The following is a 27424-nucleotide window of genomic DNA, read 5'->3' on the forward strand; positions in this document are numbered from 1 at the left end:
AACTGCGCGTGAAATTAGTTCATTTGTGGGGAATGAGCCCGATCACTTTGCCCCAAGAGGTACTTCTATCACTTTGCTTTCGCAAGTTCCATTTACACTGTGCTTGTCTCGTTTACACTTTCCATTTCACATGTGACAAGATGCAGTATCTTTGTCAATTCAGGGACTTCATAATACACTTATTTACATAATTCTGTTTAAATACAAGGTGTACAACTTTGCTTCCGCCGTTTGCCGATAGGTGGCGACAACGGTAACTAGCGGTCGAAAGAAACAGATCGCAGACATCAAACAGTTAGCTTGAACCTCGGTCAACATAACCTCATTCAAACATTAGTCGATTTGTGTCTGCATCATAAAGTTCTTCTTGATTGAGAATGTTGGCTTACAAACCTTATTTTCGTCATTTGCGGGAGGTGTTACTGTTCTGTTTCAGTATGAAGAAAACAGCGGCTGAGTCTCATCGAATGCTCTCAAGGACGTATAGTAAGGACGCTATTAGTGAAGGAACGTGTTGTGAGTGGTTTCAACGCTTCAAGAACGGTGGTTTTAACGACGTAGGCCGGCATAGTGGTGGAAGAGAGAATGTTTTCGAAGATGCTGAATTGGAGACATTGGTGAGTGAAGACTCGCGTAAAACTCAAGAAGAATTGGCACGATTAGTGGGAATGACACAGCAAGCTATTTAAAAAAGTCTCAAGGCTATGGGCATGATTCAGAAAGAAGGAACTTGAGTCCCATGTGAGCTGAAACCAAGAGATGTTGAAGAGTGTTTGTCTGTTTGTGAACAGTTGGTTCAGAGGCAAAAACGGAAGAGATTTCTGCATCGAATTGTGACCAGGGACGAAAAATGGGTTCATTACGATAACCCTAAACGCAAAAAATCATGGGGATATCCCGGCCATGCTCCCACGTCGACGGCCAAACCGAATATTCACGGCTCCAAGATCTTGTTGTGCATTTGGCTTGACCCGCTCAACTTCGTGTACTATGAGGTGTTAAAACCAAGTGAAACAATCACAGGTGAGCAGAGCATTAAAAGACAAACAGCGATAGGGACGATAAAGTGAATTTGCAGCATGACAACGCTCAACCCCTCGTTGCAAAAGAGGTCAAAACGTACCTGGAAACGTTAAAATGGGAAGTTGTACCCCACCCGCCGTATTCTCCAGACATTGCTTCCTATATCACCTGTTTAGATCAATGGCGCACGGCCTGGCTAACCAACACTTCTGATCTCACGAAGAAGTCACAAATTGAGTTGATTCGTGGATTGCTTCAAAAGATGAACAACTTTTTCGATGCCGGATTCGTACGCTGCCAGAAAGACGGGAGAAAGTAGTGGCCAGTGATTGAAAATTCTTTGAATGATACATGTGTAACCAATTTGTTTCATTAAAGCCTCGAATTTTCGGGAAAAAACGGCGGAAGCAAAGTTCTACACATTGTGCATAAAGAAAAAATCATATAGTAATACTCTACCTTACAAACCACTTACAATACAAATATTACTAGGTCATGGCATTCTCTCTCTCTTTCCTTTCTCTTTTACATGTTAGTCTTTCATTATTTTTCCATTTACTTTTCGTGGTTACATACAAATACAAAATATAGGTTGCAGTAGGTACTGGGAGAAGAAGAAACTTGCACAGAATAGGGTAGCATGGAGAGCTGCATCAAACCAGTCTCAGGACTGAAGACCACAACGACAACAACAACATACAAATACATTTCTTACATCAGTTTTTCACTAAACAAAATTACACCTTACAGGATTACATTTTACAGTTACATATGTATGCAGGGTAGCATAACAATATAATTTTTCAAGGACGCTGCTTGTCTTGGTCTGGGAATTCCAAATTATCTCTTTAATTTGGGAAGACACCTGGCTTGGCAGTAGTGGTACCTTCTTCCATCATGGTTGCTGTCTTTTCCACGCATTCCTCCTTACTTCTTGGGTCTGTTCGAATATATCCCAGTATATTCCCCTCCATTTGGATTCTAGGTGTCTAATCAAGAACAAATGGTAAGCATTTAACAAAAGAAAATTTACAAGGATTAATACTTAGTCAAGCTTAATTCTACTACATAAAATAAACATAGGTGCTGTTCAGTTTTTTGTTCAGAGAACTTGGGTGTAGCTTTTTATTTGTTCGATGGGCCTGGATCATGAGCGACACTTGTATGTCCTATTGTTGAACGGGTCATGGTGTTTGTCGCTTTACATCTTGTCACTGTGGTAAGTGTCCGTAAGAAGTTATGTTTTGCTGGTGATTCAAAGTGTCCACTAGTAGCACTCGATATTCCGATAATGCGTCAGCTGTAGATAAGCACACGCAACATTAGGCCTCTTACACCCGGGCGATTTTCAGCAGCGCTGCTGAGCAGCATGCGTCACTAGACTCTAGCGACAGCGAAATATGGGAAGTGACGTAGTTCACGGAAGTTACCACATCCAATTGAAGGTGTTGCGAATATTATCTTTGAAGACGAAATTTTTGATGGACAGAAAGATCTGTGTTTGTTATTGTTTTTGTCGAGGTGGTAGATGCCGCGTGGAACTTTCATAATAACTCTGTAATAGGCTTTGTGGTATTGTGATTTCTAAGAGACGAAAAGCGGAACACAAAATTGTTGGAGAGAAAACAGGAAACATAATATACATTCGCATTCTGGGAGGCAAACAAGCAGATCGGTTAAAATGATTGTGGTTAGAAATATCGTATTTTCCTATAGAATATAAATGTATAGGATTTATGTGACGTGTGTACTCAAGTTGCACGTGTAGTGTTGTACTCATTAACGTTACAAACGGCAGATTTAGTTTCATAGCTGTGTTGTATGCAATTTAGTACTGTGTAGTGGCTGTTGGAAGGCTTCTTCAAATGTAACTCTCGTTTAAACATGTTGAGATGTTGATCAATGGAGTTGAAGGACTTTCCTTTTAGTCACTGAAGTATATAGCGATGAAACCCGCTAAAACAGAAAGAGAAATGCAGCAAATCTGGAGAAACTGTTGGAAATTCTCATTTGCAAAATAAGATGCTGAAGTAGCAGGTAAGGGTTAATATGACTGTCTCGCCTGACATTCATAAAATTCGTAAATCAAAATAATCAGTGTCTAGTGAATTCACTCTTCATTATTAATCATAAGTTCCACTAGGGAGTAAATGGTGTAGGATGTAAGAATTAGAGTTTCAGTGTTAGAATGGACAATTTAAAAATTTCGTCTTCAAAGACAATACTCGCAATGACTTCAACTGGATGTGGTAACTTCTGTGAACTGCGTCACTTCCCGTGTTTCGCTGTCGCTAGAGTCTAGTGCATGCATCGGTCGCTTACTCTGCTTAGCAGAGCTGCTCACACCTTGTACATCCCACTCGGTCGATAATATGCACTGTGACGAAAAAGTATTGGTTGGAATACTCTCTTTCAAATTCTGAAGGTGGCAGGAGTAAAATACAGGGAACGAAAGGCTATTTACAATTTGTACAGAACCCAGATGGCAGTTATAAGGGTCGAGGGACATGAAAGGGAAGTAGTGGTTGGGAAGGGAATGAGACAGGGTTGTAGCCTCTCCCCAATGGTATTCAATCTGTATATTGAGCAAGCAGTGAAGGAAACAAAAGAAAAATACGGAGTAGGTATTAAAATTCATGGAGAAGAAATAAAAACTTTGAGGTTCGCCGATGACATTATAATTCTTTCAGAGACAGCTAAGGACTTGGAAGAGCAGTTGAACGGACTGGATAGTGTCTTGAAAGGAGGATATGAGATGAACATCAACGAAAGCAAAACGAGGATAATGGAATGTAGTCGAATTAAGCCAGGTGATGCTGAGGGAATTAGATTAGGAAATGAGACACTTAAAGTAGTAAAGGATTTTAGCTATTTGGGGAGCAAAATAACTGACGATGGTCGAAGTAGAGAGGATATAAACTGTAGACTAGCAATAGCAAGGAAAGCGTTTCTCAAGAAGAGAAATTAGTTAACATCGAGTATAGATTTAAGTGTCAGGAAGTCGTTTCTGAAAGTATTTGTATGGAGTGTAGCCATGTATGGAAGTGAAACATGGACGATAAATATTTTAGACAAGAAGAGAAAGAAGCTTTCGAAATGTGGTGCTACAGAAGAATGCTGAAGATTAGATGGGTAGATCACATAACTAATGGGAGAGAAGAGAAATTTGTGGTACAACTTGGTTAGAAGAAGGGATCGGTTGGTAGGGCGTATTCTAAGGCACCAAGGGATCACCAGTTTGGTATTGGGGGCAACGTGTAGGGTAAAAATCGTAGAGGGAGACCAAGAGATGAATACACTAACCAGATTCAGGAGGATGTAGGTTGCAGTAGGTACTGGGAGGTGAAGAAGCTTGCACAGGATAGAGTAGCATGGAGAGCTGCATCAAACCAGTCTCAGGACTGAAGACCACACCAACAACAATGACGAAAAAGTATTGGCTTTGGCTTTGTTGGTCAAAAGAAAATTGAGGCGCGGACGTTGTAACGTAAATACTGTTAACACCCAATGTACACCACTCGTATAATATGTGGACACTTCTATACTGTATATTGTAAGTTACATGAAGACAGTCCAAGTTCTTCAACTATTTCAGGATGTCAGTACCGACCTTTGACGAACTACTACATTTGCTGAAAACACATACTTCACGCCAGAACACTTTCATGAGAAACAGTATTTCTGCAGAGGAAAGGTTGGCCATGACATTAAGGTAAGTACAATTAGTTGATGAAAAATGATTTTAATTTAGCAGTTTGTATTACGTAAGAAAATTACAATATGTGTAGACATCCTAAAACAATGAGCCAGCTGTTCCTCATAAGTGGCCACGGAAGCAGATGGGCCATCTTCCACATAGTGCGTTCCACTTACATTTCCCTGTGATACAGCCACGTTTCCATGAGCAGTATCGTTTGTAATGTATTTTTGCAGCACACTCATAAGTTCGAATTTCGCATTAAATCGATTTTCTTCAGGTATGGCCTTGAAATGAGGCAGCAGAGACAAGAGAAGTAATCTATCAGGGTCTTCCTCTATCAATTTTTATTTCTTTTGAACACTTTCTGCAAGTATCCTAAACAATTTCTGCTCTTCTGAAGGTCTCTTATTGGGAACGCTAGAGCCTGAGACATTAGCAGATGGTTCTTGATAAGTGCTTGACTCTTCATTTGTCATATTGTCTGTGTCTTTCTCAACAGGAGGTTTAGTTTCACACATAGGCGCTAAAATCGAAAGTTGCTTGATGAAAATGTACTGCTTTCTGGCCTCTGCCGCTGAAGCACTCTTCAGTTTTTTCTGTTTTTGCAGCTCTCGAATGTACGAATCTCTTATATTTTTCCACCTCTTTTGCAACTGTATTGCTGAAATAAAAAGATTTCTTTTCTTATTTCAGGTATTTTGCATCATGAAATACATTCATAGATGTACATTACACATATAAATGTGGAGTTTCCACCATCTCAAGCATAGTAAAGGACACTTGTCAAAATATTTGGAATGCTCTGAACGAGTCTACATTTCCGATGCTTACTGAGGAGGACTGGTCGAATATTGCAGAAGGTTTCAAGACAAATGCAGATTTTCCAAACTGTTTAGGGGCAATAGATGGTAGACACATGCGTTTGATTAAGCCCCAGTATAGTGGCTCACTTTACTTTAACTACAAACACTTATTCTCAATTGTGTTATTAGCAGTTTGCGATGCAAATTACAATTTCGTTTACGTAGATGTCGGGTCTTATGGTAAAAGTTCAGATTCACAGATCTTCAAAAACAGTACTCTATTCAATAAGATAAGAGACAACAAAATGAACATTCCTAGACCGACACCAATATGTGCTGGAGAAGAGGCACTGCCATTTACATTCGTTGGTGATGAAGCATTTGGTTTGGCAGAATATATGCAAAGACCCAATGGTGGAAATAATTTGCCAGTCATCAAAAAGCTATATAATTATCGTTTACCACGAGCGAGACGTTTAATAGAGTGTACATCTGGAATACACAGCAACAAATGGAGAACATTCCATCGTCCACTCAATGTTTCAATTGATTTGGCCTCAGAAATAATAAAAGCATGCTGTATATTACATAATTTCGTTCGTTGTAGAGATGGGTATACATTCGAAGACACGCTGAACATTACTGGACTAGATGGAGTCGAGGAAGCCCAAATGCCGAGAACAAGGAACAAATCAGTCGCTGTTATCAGAGATAAATTTGCTGAATTCTTTGCAAGTGAAGAAGGTGCAGTGAAATGGAAATTGAACAAAATTCGATCTGGGTACTTCTACGATTTATACATAATAATATAACATATTGCACATAGAATTCTAAATACATACCTTTTTGGTTTTTCGAATCTGTTGTTTCGTTTGCAAATCCTGCTCTGCGTTTCACAATCCTGTTGCCGTGTTCGCTACATCTTGAGTTCCAAATAGCAGGACGCATTTCTACCCCATAAATGAAACGCTCAGTATCAAAACTCATGGTGCTGTGAGAACGACTGATACGCTAATGAAACGCCATGTGTGAAAGATAACAGGTGTGAAAACGCCGCTGCCAGGGCGCACGCTACGCGCCGTTACAGCGTCCAGTAGCCACGCCGCGCTAAGGCAGCAGGCCGCGCATGTAAACCCTGCTTTGTGCAGCGTCCGAAGCACTTATGGAGTACCTACACTCACTTCCACTTCATCGTTTATCTTGGCCGTCGAGGAGGACCACAGTGCATCATCTACATTCACTGCGCCAAAGGCAAGTACCATACATTTAATATTTAGCATGCCCATGGTCAGGGCCCGCTCTAGGACTGGACATTGCAGACTTTTGCCCGAGGCGGCAAATTTGAGGGGCGGCATTTTGGATGTACGTGGGAAACATGTTTAAAGCTGAATCAAGTTTATAACAGACTTTACTTCGTGATGGCCGTTTGTTCGGCTAGTCGGCAGAACTCGGTCGCTTCACATGCTTTCCAAACTACAGAGTTCGGTCTGCTGCGAGGAGTCTCGTAGGAAGAGTCCGTCCGCCAGTGTGGCGGAATCTTTTGTTGTCTCTGGGTCTGAAAATCCATTTCCTACCTGAGCTGGGAACCGAAGTTTGTAGTTAAGCTTTTGTGTTCCCACATACTACGTACACCTTTATCCCCACCGCTTCCTCCAATAAACTTACCCTTTCTCGCTCGCTCATCTCAACAACATTCACAGTAGTATCACTTTCGGATGGAACGAACATATGAAGACGAGCCCGTATCGGCCTGGAGTGATTTCTGGGAACGTCCACCGTGTCGGTCGGAACACTAAGTTTACTTGTAAGTAAATCTAATGATACTGTATCTGTAAAATTATTTCGAAAATATATTTCTTTTGTGAATAGGTATCCGTTAAAAGTGCAAATATCCATTATGGCAAACCGTAGGAAATAAGCAAAAAACTGATTTTCTTCTTTACTGCACGTGACTGGTTCTCTTGTTTGATCCCAAGTTGTAGAACTCTCATAAAATTTTCTAGCGAAATTAAAGTGCCTACATCGATTTGTGTTCATCGTACGTATAAATCGCTATTAACTTGCGCTACATCTAAGTATTAGGAATCTACCAGACACCTGCATGTGTGTTCCAAAATGCAGCTTATTTGTGGTACGTACTTACCAACACCGGGTCACAGAGACCTTAAAATAGGTAAGTACGTGACGCTTTTTATATAGTCCATTATTCTCTAAGAACAGATAGGCTGCATTATTTAATTTCTAAAATCTTTGGTTATGTGTTGTATTAAAACAGTTGAAGAGGAAGTGAGATTTATGAAAAAAACTGTTTTATTATTTCTATCAGACTGAATCGACACGCAAATTGATGTTAATTTAGTTTTAGTTTTCAGTCATAAGTTATCCATAGTAGAATGTCGTGATAAAACAAGGAGGCGTTTTCTTAACATATGTAATCATTTAACGAGTATCTTTCCCTTTGTGGGTATTTAACTGGAAGGTGTAGTGTAACGACGTAAGTTTTGTATAAATGATTTTCTTTTGACATACGACCATGTGCAGACTTCGTCACCAACTTCAGTTACAAAACACTTCAAAATTATTTAAACTCTTTTTAAAGTTGTCGCTGAATGGTTCTCGAACGAAACTGTAATTAAAACATCATCATTTGAGTCGTATGCGCAGAATTTCGTCACTCAGTCCAGTTGGTTTGCGCAAACGTTTTTCAATTTAGATGTCGTTTGTTTCTTCTCAGAAATTATATTAATGCAAGTTATCTGCTTTAATAAATATTAAAACCACATTGAATAAACTTTCAAGACTCAAACTCGCGATTAACATTGTCAAAAATTAATAATCTTGTCAAATAAATCAGTAATGCTTCTTCCTTAATATAATTCTTCATAAATAAATTCTCAGAACACGTATTTAAACTTTTGTAGTATGCACTAGTTTATTATCTTCCTATATACTGCATATAGACGTGAACCTGAGCCTTGACAAGATAGGACTGAACATTTACAACATGATTAAACTTTCCATGCCGTCATTGTTGTAGAAACATTACAAATTCTTATTTTTTCAGTTTTTAGAAGCACGACGCAACAACTCGGTTTCAGGATCTTCTGTTGCTCTTTGGCTATCGACCCGCGATGTATAGTGGCCAGCAATTTTCTCTCTGGTCCCGGCAGTGAAGATGCTGTCTCCGTTCGTTGCGCCGCCCTCTCTGTACATGAAACATAAAAATAAATACAAAACTTTAGATAATTCACAAACATTACAAATATTACAAAATACATAAACAAAACACTAAATTAAACTTATATTCACCTACAAACTGGGCTGGCACTGGTGGATGGGTGACGCTTCAATTTCGCGTCCCACTACATACCCCACCCACAAGTTCAGTTTGTCAGGTTTTACCCGAAAATAAAACTTCTTTTATATACAATATATAACTGTTAATATTATACATTTTTCTCACATTTTCCGTAATCTAAATTCCTTGCTCTTAGATAGATTCAATCCTTTTATGACGATATTGTTGTGACTATTTGTCATTTACTTTTAATTATGCTATTATGGTAATTCATAAACGAATATATGGAGATTACTCCTTTTCATTTAATGGTTGCTAGTAAATAATAATTTAGTATGTTCTTTAACGTCGTTATATTAGGACAGAGCGTTCAAATTGTGATAGGTTAGTTTCAGTTTTATTCATTTACTAGAGTTATTCTTTCCAAAATATATATTACTAATAAGTTTCTCACAATAGCTAATAGGACTATTTACTTTATATCGTTCTTTTCCATAAAGCTTTATTTATGCCTGAGGTCAAGAAGAAATCAAGCAAAACTTTCTTTAGAATCTTGGCACGGCTTTCTTTACCTTTAGACACTTCGTTGGGTAATGGCAATTTATTTAGGAGAAACAAGCGAGAGAGCCCCGTTTGGTGTGTTCTATATTAACACTATTACAAATCTCTATTAAAGGCACTCTGCTATGTTCTGGTGAGCCATATAGCTCTGGACGCCCATGGTCCCTAAAATTATTAACCATCCCCTTTGATTCCTACCATCTGAGTAAATATAAAATATACAAAATTCCTTCTGACCTAATAACAAAAATTTCTTCCATATAAATCCCTTTTTAGTTATCTTTCCCTTTTTGAAGTACCAGTAGATTATTGTAGAACACTTGTTTAAACTTCCTGTCATTTCTTTAAAACAACACGTAACTATCATGAAAAACTTCACATGAATAAACTATGAACGCTCGTCCGTATGTAACATATACTAAATATTAACTTATTTAGGAATGAAGGGTTTAATTTGATCGACACTATATAATCCTTTAATCTTCATGAAGTAAATCTTGTTGCCAGTGACCTTCCTTTCGGCAGCTTAATGATAAAATGCAATTGGGGCTTGCATAATTTTGACTAACAGTTCCCTTTAGTCGACCCGTACTAAAGGACTTTTCTAGTTTTCCGAACTTTCTATGATAACGTCACCTACAACTTGTCCTTCATTAATTACTTGAGGATGATTTATCTCATTATCGTTGTTGTGTAATTTCCGCATTTTAGAGTTATTACCCCGATTTTGTTGGCTCTCTTTATCTTTAGATTGACGTTTTATATAGCAAAACCGGCTATGATTGTTGTTGTTAAATTTTCGTGGTTCTGAATTATTATTATTTCGAGAATTGTCATTTCTACCAAATCTAAATTTCTCGTTTTCCCATTCTCTATTAAGTATATCTAACTGTTCTAAATATCCTAATAATTTGCAGGGTTGTGACCATTCCCTTTCTGTCATTCTTTCCTTTACATAATACGGTAACCGACTAATTAGGACTCGTATTAGATGACTTTCAATAATTGGTTCTTCAATTAATTTAGCACAGTTTAAATGCCATTCGAAATAATTCCTATAACCTCCCCACCATTTAGAATATAGAGGAGGGTCTAACAACTCTAAAGTGTTGTTGTTCTCCTCTTGACCAATAATTTTGTTTAAACTGCTTAACAAAATCATCCCAGTCCCTAAATTCAGTTCTATGCAGTACTGCCCATTCCACAGCTTCTGCTTCTAAATGTCCTATTACAAATTGAATCCGTTTTTCATTACTCCATTTAGGAGATCATGAAGTTTCAAAAGCTTTTATAAAGATTATAGGGTGAAGTTCGCCTACTGGTTTGAATACAGGAAATCGACTTGCTACATTTGACTTTGTTGTTATATCATCCCAACATTCTGCGAGAGACATAGTTGGATTTTGTTTAGATTGCAGAGATGGAGTTGCGTCGGATATGCTTGCTGTGATTTCTTTATTTTTATTGTTGTCATCCGAGCTAACAAACACGATGCGACTGTTGTCTCTGATTACGTTATTACTTGTACTACTTGAAATTTTTTCCTTATTATCTAATTCTGATAATCGTTTAGTAATTTCCTGTATTCGCATTTCTGTATTGGATACATGGTTAGCTAATATCGATTCTTCACTGTGTTCACGATGTGAACGCTCTGTACCTTCGTCAATGTTATTATCTTTGGAAGTCTCAAGGTTACTGCATATTTCGGTAATTAAAAATTTCATGTATTCTATTTCAGTGTGATCTTTTTCTACTCAATGAGTTAATGTCTCTAATACTACATTATCTATTGAAGAAATCTCTACTGGTTTGGTAGAAACCTCTTTAATAGATTCTAATAATTCTCTACGGACGGTTTCTGTTTGCATAGAAAATTCTTCTCGTAACTTATCGTTATTTTTCTCTATTTCATTTACAACTAAGACATTGACATTATCTAGTCTCTTCGTTAAGTCAGTAATATCATTTCGCATGCGAGCTTTTTCCTCACGCAATTCCTGGATACGTTCGTCTAACCTTTTACAATTATCAGCAATCTTATTACTAAGTCCTACTAGTTTTTCCTGCGTTTCAACTTTAGAAGCCTCTATTTTATCACTACATTCACGACTGGTTTCATTAAGATGTTCCTGTAACCTGTCTGTAGATTTTGTTAGCTCCCCTTTAAGTTCCTCTTTTAATCTAGTCGTAGATTCTTCATTAGATTGTTTTAATTCCTGTTTTAGTTCCTCTTTTAATCTAGCAGTAGGGTCTTCGTTAGATTGTTTTAATTCCTGTTTTAGGTCCTCTTTTAATCTAGCAGTAGATTCTTCGTTAGATTGTTTTAGTTCCTGTTTTAATCCGGCAGTAGATTCTTCGTTAGATTGTTTTCATTCAGCTAAAAAATCCCCGTTAGATTGTTTTAATTTAACGATCGCCCTAAAAAGGGATCTTATGCTCCTATTGGACACAGATTGCTCTTCGTCTGACATTTCACTTCCCGACATTATTGTAAAATATTAACTAGTAACACACGTAGACTTGTAATCAACAATCCTATTAAAAGCACACTCCATATGTACAACACTCCACTTCCAACTTAAAACAGACTCACCGGACACTAATATTGCAGTTTGTAGTTCTCGGTGATCAGTGTGCTGCTATGGGCTGCAGAAGTAACAGCCGTCGATGCAGCCGCTGAGATGCTGCGACCCCGCTTCCGCAACCGGCAGGACACTGAGTCGAACACCGGAGACGTCACTGGCTGCAACCACGCCTGCCCGCACCGTAGACAGGCAAAGCCCTCAGCAACACCTCTAATACCAGCCGGAGGAACGCCCCCCTGCCGACGTACTGGGCCTGTTAGTTTAGGGAGAAAAAGGTTGTCGGGGTTTGCAGCGTTCAGCTGCTGCCCAACAGATGCGCCTTCTCACGGAATAACTGTGTGACCGTACTGCTTGGCTGCGCTCCTTCAGATGCCCACACCCGCGAAGTCGCTGCTGGCAGGTGAAGGCTCCATGAAGACTCGCGTTGACTTCCGAAGGACTCTAAATGTTTTGTTTCGTACCTGTGTGCCTTAGTTGCACACACGTCCTGTTTATAAGTTCGCCACGGTGTAGTGTAACGACGTAAGTTTTGTATAAATTATTTTCTTTGGCATATGACCATGTGCAGACTTCGTCACCAATGTCAGTTACAAAACACTTCAAAATTATTTAAACTCTTTTTAAAGTTGTCGCTGAATGGTTCTTGAACGAAACTGTAATTAAAACATCATCATTTGAGTCGTATGCGCAGAATTTCGTCACTCAGTCCAATTGGTTTGCGCAAACGTTTTTCAATTTAGATGTCGTTTGTTTCTTCTCAGAAATTATATTAATGCAAGTTATCTGCTTTAATAAATATTAAAACCACATTGAATAAACTTTCAAGACTCAAACTCGCGATTAACATTGTCAAAAATTAATAATCTTGTCAAATAAATCAGTAATGCTTCTTCCTTAATATAATTCTTCATAAATAAATTCTCAGAACACGTATTTAAACTTTTGTAGTATGCACTAGTTTATTATCTTCCTATATACTGCATATAGACGTGAACCTGAGCCTTGAAAAGATAAGACTGAACATTTACAACATGATTAAACTTTCTATGACGTCATTGTTGTAGAAACATTACAAATTCTTATTTTTTCAGTTTTTAGAAGCACGACGCAACAACTCGGTTTCAGGATCTTCTGTTGCTCTTTGGCTATCGACCCGCGATGTATAGTGGCCAGCAATTTTCTCTCTGGTCCCGGCAGTGAAGATGCTGTCTCCGTTCGTTGCGCCGCCCTCTCTGTACATGAAACATAAAAATAAATACAAAACTTTAGATAATTCACAAACATTACAAATATTACAAAATACATAAACAAAACACTAAATTAAACTTATATTCATCTGCAAACTGGGCTGGCACTGGTGGATAGGTGACGCTTCAATTTCGCGTCCCACTACAAAGGCTACACCACTGAAAAAAAAAAAAAAATCAGTTAACTTGTTGGGCATTATATCCGGATTGAACGTCTGATTTAAACTGTAAGGAAACTACAAAATCACGATTATTGAGTCTTCACACCTCTCATTGTTGTGAGATAAACGATACTGGCGTTCTATAATAGCTCAGCTTGCAGTACAACCCCTAAAACTTAAATGTGAATGAGATAAATTCTATCTGTATCCCTAAATTAGCAATACCAAGCCAGAAAGATGTTTGTAACATCATAAGTGGGGAATAATGTTGAATCATTTCACGAAAAATGGTTCAAATGGCTCTGAGCACTACGGAACTTAACATCGGAGGTCATCAGTCCCCTAGAACTTAGACCTACTTAAACCTAAGTAACCTAAGGACATCACACACATCCATGCCCGAGGCAGGATTCGAACCTCCGACCGTAGCAGTCGCGCGGTTCTGGACTGAAGTGCTTAGAACCGCTCGGGCCACGGCGGCCAGCTTTCACGAAAATATTCGATGTCTGTTATGGTAAAAGGAATGTAGACCAGCGTTCTTCAAACTTATTTCCATGTTTCGCAGAAACTACGCAAAATTTTTAGAGGACTGGCTAAGACGAAAACAGAAGCGAAAGCGAATGCAGGTAGTACTTTACTTAGTGCATCCAGTGGTATAACTTTTTCAGGGCATATTTTTGATATCATCATTACTTTTCTCCAGATTTCTTTCTGTACATAGAACTGTCGTACCGTTTTTTTAACGGCTGCAACAACCAGAACTATTTAAGTCTTCGTTCTCGACAGAACTCAACGCTACAGTTGTGATTTTGGTCGTAACAGCGACCGAAGAAAGATGTGGAGTGAACGTCGTGTCCTGCTGTGATCAATCTCTGTTAAAGCTCTCATACTCTTTTTCATACCACTAAAAAAGTTTGGTCGTACAACTCCAGAATCGATGTAAGTAGTATCGGCAAAAAAGAGAAACACAATTTTAGAAAATAATGTTAGTGTAGTTGTAGGCACCAAGAGAAAAGTTCTTGGTGGATTGGCACGAATTTTTCGTGGATTTCCGGTCCGTGGATGACAGTTATAAGAATGTTGGTCTAGTTTAGACAATGCATTTTTTTGTTTGTCTAGCACAGCTCTTACTGAAGAGTGGATGGGTTTGGATACTTCTCAAATAATAAAAGAACCTCTCTGGTCCTTTTTGTTGGCATTTCTTTAGTGGTAAATATGGAGAACAGCTTTACATTTCTTGCATCATCCACGCAAAAAATTTTTATATATATATATATAAGTTAATCTACAATAACGTTTGACAGTGATATGTTAATCGTGAAATCAAAAGGTAGCGAAAGCACATTACTACTTGTAGTTTACACATACTGCACTTATAACTCCCTCTTCAACGACTCTACATGAATATTTACTACTTTTTCGGATTTCCTGATTGCCAACTCTGCAACTGCAGAACACTTTTCAGGATCTGTTATTTCAGGAGATTTCGTATGAAGCTGAACACAAACACACACAATTTTCTTAGTATATGCATAGTTAATTAAAAAGAATTTGGCAAAAATAGCACATTTACCCTTTTAACAAAAGCCCATTCAGTTATTAGTTTATAGAAGTACAAAGGTACGAAGTTATTTTTGTTTCCTCGTCTAACACTTTATTAGTACACATTTTTACTAGGATATTATTATTTCAGAATACCTGATGGGCGTAAAAGGCTGTCTGGCTGTCAGTACAAAAGGATAAGGATGGAAAAACAAGTCAATACAAAGAAACAAGCTGGAGCTTTAGCTAGTTATTTACAAGGTAGCTCGGGGGGGACCGAAAACAACGAAGTGTGAAGCTCAAGCATCGAATCTGGACGGACAGAAAGGAAATGAAGGTAAATTACTTTCAGATAGTTGTGGTGATCAACTAAAGAAGCGTATTTCCAAACCAACTGTCAGCACATTGTCACCGACTGAAAGCACTTTATAAACAATCCTGTTGGCAGAACATACGCAACTGAGCGTTATAGCAGAGGTTGAAAATACCACTTTAGTTGTAATTTACAACTGAAGCAGTATTTTAAACCTCTGCTGAAAGCACTTTGCCTTCCTTGAGCTCGGTTCCTGCACTGTGGCCTAGAATTTTAGGAGATGTAGACAGGAGTTTTTTGGTGACACTTGGTCAACCTAAACCTTTCTATGATTAGAGATTTCCGTATGATGTCACTGGTCGTAAATTTAGCTCAAAGTATTATTTTCGTCTTTTAAGAAATGTAGAGCAAGTCATAAGAGACTGTTAGTGTGTTCTATATCAAAATACTGCATATATTGTTTCTGTTGCTGACTTCATGGCTGCATGTATTGTCCTCTTTCAAAAGAAGATTTTATGAGTTGGAAGCACGTCACTGAAATTTTAAAAGAAGATGAAACTTCTAAAAATCATATTCAGGCTCTAAAATCTTGGTTGGAATTCAGTTAAAGGTTAAAAAACCAGTCAGACTATAGATTCAACTGCTCAAAGAATCACTAATGTAGAAATAAATCGCTGGAACCAAGCGCTGCTACGCAAATTATCAATCATTAAGATACTTGGTAAAAGTTGTTAAGCTATTCAAGGCACAAGCGACTAGCTCTTTGAGTACAATAATAGAACATTTTTAAAAATTGTCGAGTAAGTGTCTGAATTTGATCCCATTATGGAGGAAGAGGTTCAGAGAGTACTTACCAAGGAAAAAATATACAAAATGAAATAGATCTAGATATGCAGCTGGATATTTTATCTTCTGTTATTCATACTCATAAAAATTTCCTTTTATTTTTTCTCTGTCCAACGCTTTTAATTTATATGTGATTGGATTAGAATGAATAACATCGTCAATTTCAGAAATTTCTGTTGACCTATTAGCTGTACAACCTTTATCAAAAATTTCTTTTAGTTTACTAAGTCTAACTTTATTGCCAGTTTCATATTTAGGTTTAGCATAAGGTACAAAGACAGCTGGATTATAATTTTTTCATGAACTTCTATTGGCTTCAGTTTTATTGTTGAATGATTTGTATCATTGTATTCATCAATCAATTTTTCAACTTGTTCAGTGTCAGTCCTCGAACTGCATCCAATACATTTGTAACTAAACTGAACACCAATTTCTTTCCATATCTTTTCTTGAGGTGTTCTATTAAATCGTCATACAACAGATTCCTTTAAATCTGTAAAAGTCGAATTATGATGAATATTATACGTTTTTGTAATTCTAGAAAATCTTTATCATACAATTCTTTACCATTATGTGTTTGTACATTTTCTTGGGGTTCTCTCTCTAAAGGTTATTTCCAAATCATCAACTACATTTTTAATAGTTTTATCCTTAACTGGATTAGACTAAGTGTAATTTGAAAAAAACATGGATTACAGTTAATAATTATTTACATCCTTTATTTATTTTTGAAATTCCTTTCAATTTACCAGAAACTATTTCAACTATGTCAGTGTTCCATAAATCATCTATATCTAGAGAAATTAAATTTCTTCTTTCAAAATTTTTCTCACTGGTTTATGAATTTCATTAATAATTTCGTCACAAATGTTCAGACCATCACCAATAAAAAAATTTTAACGAATTTACTTGTTTTAGTTTTTCATATTGGACAAATTCCTTAAATTCTTTGTCTTCTATTTTTTGCTGTTGTTCTATTTGGATGGTGTGTGTCAATAAATTTTTTTACATTTTAGGCATCAAATGTGTATGTCTGGAAGGTTATTAATTTATGGAACATTAAATTTACTAAATTTAAATTTCAATTCTTTGATTCTAAAGACTTCAGTAGTTATAGATCTTTACCAGCTCTTACGTCAAAATTCGTATTAAATAACGAATCTAATGATGTAAGTCGACTTTCTAATAAACATATCTTTTCTAAGGGGCGATGGAAGCTTGTTTTGATGTTATCTGTTTCTTTATTTTGATGTTCCATGAACCCATCATAAATCTCATTTCTTTGCTTAAAACCTATGACAGTGCTGGTGTATTCAGGTTTTGTAACAAGATTAGTGAATTCTTTTTCTAAATAGTGTTTGCTAAATGCATCATGATCCTTTATCTCTACCAGTCTTCTACCTTTAATCTAAATATAACTTTTAGATGCTTTAAAATGTTACCAAATTCATTTTGAAATTGCTTAATTATACTCTATATTTTCCCATCTACTAATGATTTTAATCCTGCACATGTATTATGAACATCACTTAGATTATTATTGAAGTTATTAATTAAATTTCTTGTTTCAAAATTTATTTCCATTCTAACATAATTTGAAATTTTTCGGTTTCTGATTCAAATTCATGTTTGATCTTTTCTAAGTTTATTGATATAGCAGCTGTCTTTAGGCCATGCTTTAGTTCCAAAAATGTTTGTTTATTAGATTTAAAATATAATTATGCTTATAATTATCTGACAACAGTTTTAAAACAAATATACATAAATTGCCACAAATTATTTCTGTAAAATTTCGTAATCAAGATATTTAACCCCTTTTTCAGGAATATTTCTTCCAAACGAATCAAATACAAATTTTTTATCTTTATTCTCATGATAACAGATTCAGTGTGAGCCAGTATGATCATATGTATCTAAATTAACTATTCGAGTTTCATATTCTCTAGGATTATAAACGACAGCTGAAGCAGTATTAGGGCTCCATCTAGATGATTCAATAATCGAAAAAACACCACGAAAGTATTTCATTTTTAATTGTTTAGCAAGTTTTAATATATCGAAATTGCTGAATGCATTTGTGTGCACATAATTTTTTTTTCGCAATTCTTTTCATTCCAGTGCTAACTTTCTTCATCTTCACTAAATTATGTCTTATTTGTTCTTCTAATGCTGCATTAATTTTTTTCTTGTCCATTACTGTTTTTGCAATACCAGCTGGTCCACCAGCTAGTGAACCAATAGTTGCTAGATATGATAATGCTGCCAAAGGAAAAAATTCTGCTTCTTGTTTTGTTAATAATTTACCTCCTTTCTTTTTTGTTAGGTAACCGAGAATTTTTTCACAACAGATATATCTAATTTTATGAGTAAATTACCGACAGATTTCTTATCACCCTGATAGCCTTTTGAAACTGTGTTTCTGTCTCTTGTACTTTGTTTTTCATCAGTTAACAAATTTTAATACTATGTATTTGATCATTATTGAGTTTAATTTTAACTGCTTTTTGTTTAATTTTGCCACAAGATAGTAATGTATAAAGACGTTTTTCATTCACACAGATACAAATTTTTTGCACTGGAATATAAAACTCCATTCTGATCCTTTGATAGGGATTCATTGTCTTTATAAAATGTTTTAATGTCATGGCTGTGAACTGTACAGTTTACCTTTAAATCAGCCTTGTTGTGTACTAATATTCCATTAGGACTTGGTATCCCAAAATGTGTTCTGCAGAACACTGCTGTTCTGCATGAAGTGGATAAGTACTCTGTGAAAAAGTATTAATAACATAGCGTTTTCCCGACATTTAGACGATACTAATTTAATGGATATAGATTTTATAAGCAACGATGGTTGGCGCCACGAATCATGCGTGCATGATTTCCAGTAATATTAGGCACCTCTTCCAGTTTACATTCTCTAGAAAATAGCTTACACTGTGATGTCAGCATTAACTTAGTCCAATCCTAGTATTAATAATGGCCAGTAGAATTCTTCATTGTTGGAGCAACTGGCTACCTTCGCAATCTAAGAGTGTGGTTACAAGCTGACTGCCTGATTGCCTTTTAGACAGTTGTTGAAAATATCATCCCTCTTCTACTCCTAGAGTAATTTATGACAGCCTCTGCATAACTCATTTCATAACCATTACTACAAATAAATATCACATTTCAACAAGAAAGTCACTGTAACACAGTTTCATACAACCCAGCTGATCTGCATGGTGAGATTTTGCTGTTGGTACAGAATAAAGATGACGGAAAGTCGTTCCAGCTCCAAACCACTCAACAATTACGATCACTTTGTTTCTAATTCCTCTGTTGCCAGGATTCTATGCAACAGAGGGCTAGTTATCGCTACAGCACAATACTGTTGACAGTATTGCTGACACATTCATCATAAATCTGATCAAAATACATCAGTGAAATACTTGTTACATATTCAGCATGCACACCTCTAAATTCTGGAGGAAACTAATCTGCAGGAATAATATGATATTCACAAATAAATAAATGTTGTTTTATTGATTAAAATTAATCAAATCTCTGTATTCATGTTCCTAAGTTGAACATCGATTCCCAGATTGTGATCAGTACATGTGAAAAGATTGGGCTAATAAACTCATCAAAACTAAAATAAGTTAATGTTGGATGGTAGTAATAATTTTCCTTTGATATTTTATTTCTCTTTTATCCATGGAGTAGGATGACCAGAAGACATGTATGTTCACTATATAAATTTTTGCTCATTAGTAGACCTCAGACTTTAGGTAAAAACCTATTTTGTTCCTCATAAAATAAAGGCAATAAAAGTTTTACCTACATGGATTACGCCAATTTATTATCGAAAACATTAGTTTTATAGCACCTAAAATACTTAATTTCAGGTTAGTACCTGATTGTATGTAATTTTAAAAAGCCAACTAAATAAAATTTTTTGTCACTAACATTCTTTCATGGTATTCCCAGCTAAGAATTTCGCAAATATTTTATCTAAAATAGTAATTTCCAGTACCTAAAATACCTTATCTCATGTTAAAACCTTATTGTACCTTATTTTTAAAAATCCTAAAAATACCTAATTTCATGTTAAAACCTGACTATATAAATTTTTAAAAATTCGTATGACTAAAACTACTCTTTTGGTCTTCCCAGCTACTTAGAAAACAGTATATGAGTCAGATGATGACAGCATATGCCAGGCTGTTCAAGCCTGCACTGCTCCACAGAGTGTTGTAGTTCGCAGTGAACAGTGAAATGGGCTGGCAGGGCACAGAGGAGCCTTGTGATCTGCCTCTGGTGCCTTCCTGCCCTGTCAGAACAGCCTGTTTAAAACACCTGCACTGTCTTCATTCAGTCGGTCAGTGTGCTGCTTGGATGTGGTGAAATGTTTCATAGTGTCAGTGTATTTGTGGGAAGTCAAGCATGTCAAAAGTAGCCAGCTCCAAATCATCTCTCATTCGTCAGTGGTTACAAGAATTTCCTGTTTTTTCTACAGACAGAAGAGTTGTTCACTGAAACATGTGCAACAAAGATGTAAGTAAAATGTTAACCTTTTATCTGCTAGCCCACTTGGAGGACAGTCACACCACTGTGTTTCCTGAGTTAACTTGGACCAGACACATGCAAATTCAAAAATATTGTTTCTAAACCCTTGATGTAGGTTAATTTTGCTAAATAGCCTAGATCTCGTATGTAAATTCTGCCACAAAGAATTTTTCATTTCTTTTTGTTTTTAGGTACGTTCTGAACAGAGGTCGCATTTGAGTCAGCATGTTGCAGGGATTAAAGACCAGACAATTTTTTAAAAAATAAATCAAACTTGAAACAAATGTTAGTAACTAAACCAAATGCACCAAACAAAAATGAATTTCGCCTTGACCTGTGTTGAGCCATTGTTGCAGCAAACACACCATTCAATGCAACTGAATATAGCCAGTTCATAAGTTTCCTACAGAAGTACTGTCACCGCAGCATTCCGTCAGAATCCACACTGAGAAAGAACTATTTACATACTTTATATGAAAATACATTGAGCAGGATAAGGGAAGATATAGGCGATTCATAAATGTGGAACTCTGCCGATGAGACAACTGACAGACAAGGTCGAAATGTGGCTAATTTGAAAGTTGGAAAGTTAGATCCTGACATTCACTCTGTACCTCATATTATCTGCAGCAAGAAGATAAAAAAGACTTGCCAGGAAACAACTGCTCACTTTGTTAATAAAGCACTCAAATTACTTTTCCTCAACAATCTAGATGAAAATAAAGTACTTGTGATCTACACTGATGCAGTTGCATACGTGATTGCTGTTGTTAAATTGTTGGAAGTATTTTACCCAGCCTGGCTCCATTTCACGTCTTGCCCATGCCATGAATCGTATAGCTGAGACGATACGACTCAAATTTCCACATGTAAATAAGCTAGTTTCAACCATCAAAAAGATTTTTATTAAGGCACCTACAAGAATCCAGGTATTTCGAGAGGAACTTCCCAACATACCACTTCCTCCAGAACCCATACTTACTCGCTGGGGAAAGTGTCTAGAGGCCATGGAATATTACAGTGAGCGTTTGGAAGACATTAAGAACATTGTTCTTAAATTACCGCAGTAAGCAGTGAACATTACTTCAGATAAAGATCTTGTAAGGAACCAAAAAATTTCCAACGACACTGCATACATAAACTCTCATTATGCATTTTTGCTCCGTATTATTAAAGCTCTAGAGTGCTCAGGGATACCAGTCTACATGCAACTGCGATTGATAGAAGAGGTGACAAAAAAAATCAACTTAGTCCCAGGTTCCATTGGTATGAAAGTTACTGAGAAACTAAAGACAGTGCTTATAAGGTAAATCAACAGAACGTGAGTGTGCAGTCCCATTGCGCCTAATACCATCATTTAAATATACTCCAGTGGCATCTGTTGATGTGGAACGCTCATTCTCGACGTATAAGATGCTATTTGCAGACTAGAGATGCAGTTTCTCAACGGAAAATCTAGAGAAAGTGTTAGTTATCTACTGTGGCTGTAATTATGGACAAGGACAATAATATAGTGTGGATTTTTGTGCATTCTATTTGTCTTTCTAGACAATAAAATGTCAGATTTTGGTCACCTATTTTTGTAAGTGATAGAACCTATTTTAGGTACCTAATTTAAGATTTTTAGATCCTAAAAGTCCAAGGTCTAGTCTTCAGGAGACATTCCCTATTCTTTAGTGATGTCTATTACAACAATGACATGAGACAGCGATTGAATATAGGAGATGTATGTTCACTTGTTATAATTAAAATTTGGCACTCCACAACCATATCATGGTGAATAAATACTATGAAATAATTATATCAACTGTTGGTAAGTCTGAAAGTGCAGGGAAACATATGTTCCTTTTCCCAGTGCCAATTGAGCTCCTTATGCTTGTATCTGTATGTCATAAGTCAGCATAATATGTCTCAACATGCTACACCCAGAGTTTGCAACAGGAATTATACCCACTTACACTCAGACCTGATACAATATTCAGTACTTTAAGACAGGTTAGTGATCTACTTTAAATAATGTAATTGGGAATAAAATTGACACTCATAGGTCTAAACTCATGAGGAAACAGAAGTGAATTATAGTTAACTAAAAGACAGAAAAATTAAGCACCAAATACTTTACATAAATCTCATGCAAACCCACTAAGCAATTTATTGTTTGGAGCAGGACTTAGTAAATAACACATTTATATGTAACATTTTATTGCTGTCTATTGCTGAGCTTCTGATATGAATGTAGCCGAATATGCAGGGTGTATCCAAAAGAATCACACAATGAATTTCGTTTTTTGGTGAACAAGAAAATCAAAAAGATTTTTTTCATACCTTTTCAAAGGTATCCAATATGCCTCCCTTGAGATGCATGCACACATCAGTGCGGTATTCAAACTGATCCAACACTGCAGCAAGCATGTCTTCAGTTACAGCTTCCATAGCTCCTGTTATGTGATGTTTCAGTTCATTCATTGTTGTTGATAATGGAGGCACATAAACAGAGTCTTTTATAAACCTCAGCAAGAAATATTTACACACAGTCAGGAGGCCAATAATGTAAGGCTGAATCATTTGGTCCAGTGTGAGTGATACATCATTCAGTAATCCTTTGATTTAAAAATTCCTGAACTGCCAGATGCCAATGTGCCCATCCTGTTGGCAAATGAAGTCGTTCGACTTAGTCTCCAACTGTGGGAAAAGAAAGTTCTCAAGCTATCGAGATATGTGTTTTCTGTAACAGTGTTCTCGGGACAGAAAAATGGACTATACACCTTTTCCCATGGAACTGCACAAACCACATTAAATTTTGGAGACTCCTTCTCACATTGTATTCCATACCTTATGTTCTCACATTATAACGGTTTACCTTTCCATGTAAATGGAATATTGCCCCATCACTAAACACTAAGCGTGCAAGAAAACTGTCATCCTCTATCTTGCCAAGAACGAAATTACAGAACTCCACATGTTGCTGTTGATCACCTTCATGAAGAGCTTGCAGCAGCCGAATTTTGTATGCTTTCTTGTGTGAACGTCGACGCAACACACGCTCGATGGACATCGGGGTCATGTCGAGCTGTCGAGCTGCAGAATGAATGGATTTCTGTGGACTTCTCGTCAGACTACGGCGGATGATTCTACGTATGTGTCAGATATTCGAGGACAGCCAGGCGATTTGCCTTTGCACAAACAACCTGTTCCTCGAAATTGTTCATGCCGCCATCTAATGCTCTGTGCTGTAGGAGGTTCTGCACAATACCTAGTGCGAAAGTCACGCTGAACAATTATTACGACCTGCACTCCACAAAATGTAGAACACAAAACGCTTTCTGATGTACCACACTATTTTTACTTGAACTGAAGTGGGTGCACACTACTGCTACCTAGCGGATACCATATAAAACTCGAGAGTGTGCTCTTTCCAACAGTACATTGTTCACACATATATCTCAAATAACATAATTGTTACCATTTTAAAAAAATCGGATGATTGTTTTTGATACACCCTGTATTATTCAGGCTGAACCAAGTCAGTGGTGAGTGACAAAGTGGATTAGCTGATCCACATTTTGATTCTCCAGTGACAATTTTATATACATTTAATTAAATTGTAGCACCATGTTCAGTATTATGTGGTAGGATACAAAACCAGTGATTCAGTGTTGGAACAGTGCTGAGACCATCAGCATTCACTTTGTTCATAATCAATCAATGAAGAAGAATATTAACCAGTTAAGGAGAATAATTGCAATAAAGGCAATAATTAGGAATTATGCTTGATGTGGCAGGAGCCCAGATATTTCCAATCAGAATAGTGTTGTCACATAGATCTTGGTATTGTAACATCAGTCTGCCAGTAAATACACATGTAAGTAAAAGTCACAGGCTACCCTGAAACAAGCGAGTATTAACAAGAGGAACCTACAAATTCTTGGCATGGCCAGACTGCGTAGCACACTTCATACAAATTTAACAAGCCAACTGCACACCAACCACATTCCATCCTATGTGACTACAGCAATAGAACAATTATTGAACAGTTAAAGAACTACATCTTACCATCTAATAAACGCATTCACTTCAATATCTGAGTTGCTACCAGCGCTATAAACATTAACCAAAGCAAAACATACAAGCCACTCAACACTAACTATTGCCGAAAACCGTGTTTCGATATACGTAACCATCACTACATGAAAGGGGTGTTACATCTTACGCCACTCACTCTGTATATATATCTTTGAACCAAGAGCTAACAAAAATTTCTAGTCTCATATTCTTGTTCTTCAACCTCAGTTTGGTTGGATTTTTTAAAGAATAGAGACAACTTTAATTTTTTTGTATACCTGTCTTGTCACTATGACAAGCTATCATGGCCCACTTAAGATTTATATTAATGTGTTCAACCAATGACAGGTTTGAATAATAACGTGTTGTAATAACTTGCTGCACTACCCTACCAAAGCAGAATTGCTTAAATTTATGTGTGGATGATACTGACACAAATACAGTAACTTGCTTGACATTGTGCAGTTGTGGGAATTGAGTTGTAGCTTCTACTCTTTCTGAGTCAATACAGATTCCTTCCCCTGAAGCTATGTGTCCTAGAAACTTCGTAGAAGAACGTGGAAACTCCCCTTTCTGAGGATTGACTGTTAGCCCTGATTTTGGTAACTGCCTGGACACCTCATGCAAGTGCTGTAAATGTTCATGAATTGAGCTGCTATAAATCAAAAGATCATCTAGATAATGGAAAACTTACTTAAATTTTGTATCGGAAAACACAGTATCCATCAGCTGCCATCTATGTAGCCAATCCAAAAGGTACAGGACTAACTTCGAATAAGTTCCAATCCATGATGTACATGGTAACTGTCTTTGAAGCCTCCTCCAAAGGTACTTGATTATAAGCCCTCACTCCCTTTAACTATTTAAAACATCAATGCAAATCTGCTAGCAGACTGATTTCAGTATCACCTTTCTGTTCAGTCCGTGGTAGTCTGCTGCAGAATGCTGCCCACCATTAGATTTAAGAACCAAGAAAATGGAAGCACTATGGGGATTTAGATAGTTGAATTACAAATTTTCTTAGAATCTCTCACCTTCATCCTTGGTGGTGACAAACTCTAGGTTGGTTCCTTGACTGGAACCTGATGCATTAATTCGATCCAATATTCTAATAATCTGATAACCACCAATTGGTCAGTTAATACACTCGAAAAATCTGTACAGACTTCCTTGATTTTACCTTTCAGAAATTCGTCTAAATGAGCCAAAAACAAACAAGTATTTATAGCCTTCGTAGACCTCGAAAAGGCATTTGACAATGTTGTATGGCCAGAAATGTTTAGAATTCTGAAGAAGGCTGGTCTGAAATATAATGACAGAAGGATAATCTTTAAAATATACCAAAATGAAACAGCCTTAGTTAAGAAGGAAAACAAAGAAGAAACAGCAAGAATAAGGAAAGGAGTGAGACAGGGATGCCCACTATCTCCAGTAATTTTCAACGCATATATCCAAGAAGCAATAGATAAAATAAGAGAGAATATTGAAGTAGGAATAAAACTTAACGGAATGAAAATAGATATGTTGCGATATGCAGATGATATCGCCATAATTACAGAAAGGAAAGAAGATTTAGAAGCCGCACTCAATGAAATGGAAAACACCTTAAAAGAACAGTATGGAATGAAAATAAATAAGAAAAAGACTAAAGTGATGGTGAGTGGCGCCCTGAACTACAATGAACCCATACGAATAACAATAAAGGGAGAGAAACTAGGGCAGGTTACAGAATTTAACTACTTAGGTAGCAAAATAACAGCAGATGGAAGGAGCAAAAGTGACATTAAAAACAGAATACAACTTGCCAAAATAGCATTCAATGGAAAAAGAAACTTACTGACGAGTAGAAATGTTAGTTTAGACGTAAGAAAGAGAGTCATGAAAACCTATGTGTGGAGTACAGCCCTTTACGGATGTGAAACTTGGACTAGTGGAAAAGAAGAAAAGAGAAGATTAGAGGCATTCGAAATGTGGTGCTACCGGAGAATGGAAAAAATCAGCTGGCGAGACAAGGCTACAAACGAAGATGTCCTCAGAAGAGTGAAAGAAAACAGATCTCTTTGGCGAAATATACAGAAAAGAAGAATAACCTTCATAGGTCACATTTTACGGCATAACAATTTCATTAAGAGAATATTAGAAGGAATCATTGAAGGAAGAACTCGCCGAGGACGACCTAGATTAAGCTACATTCAACAAGTAATAAATGACATCGGGTGCCAGACCTATGCAGATATGAAGAAGAAAGTTGACAAAAGAACGGAATGGCGTGCTGCTGCCAACCAACCTGTGGGTTGATAACCGAAGAAGAAGAAGAAGAGCTAACTTATCATCTAATGAATCAGACTTCCCCACATAACTCACATACATCTTAACTCTGGATTCCTCATAAGCCACCACCATTGTACCTCTTTGCCTGTGCTGAAAAAACTGAAAAATTCTTTATAGCCTAAATTTAAAATGAAACTTCTGGCTCAACCAAATGGGAGTCATGTCCACCTTTCCAATCGAGCCAGACCCCAAAATACAGTCGGTGGTTAAATTCTCAATAACTATCATCCTGACCTTCCAAGAGAACTTTCCAAAAGTCACTTTGATTTATAATTAACATTAGATGATTGTTTTCGACTTATTAGTTATCAAATATCGTCTGGTATCTGATAGCAACTTCCCCCACTTACAGATTCCCTTATGCTCCAAAACAATTTTTACAATTAACTGTCAAGGTCGTA

Source organism: Schistocerca nitens, chromosome 4 (assembly GCF_023898315.1).
Source record: "Schistocerca nitens isolate TAMUIC-IGC-003100 chromosome 4, iqSchNite1.1, whole genome shotgun sequence".
Classification (NCBI taxonomy): Eukaryota; Metazoa; Arthropoda; class Insecta; order Orthoptera; family Acrididae; genus Schistocerca; species Schistocerca nitens.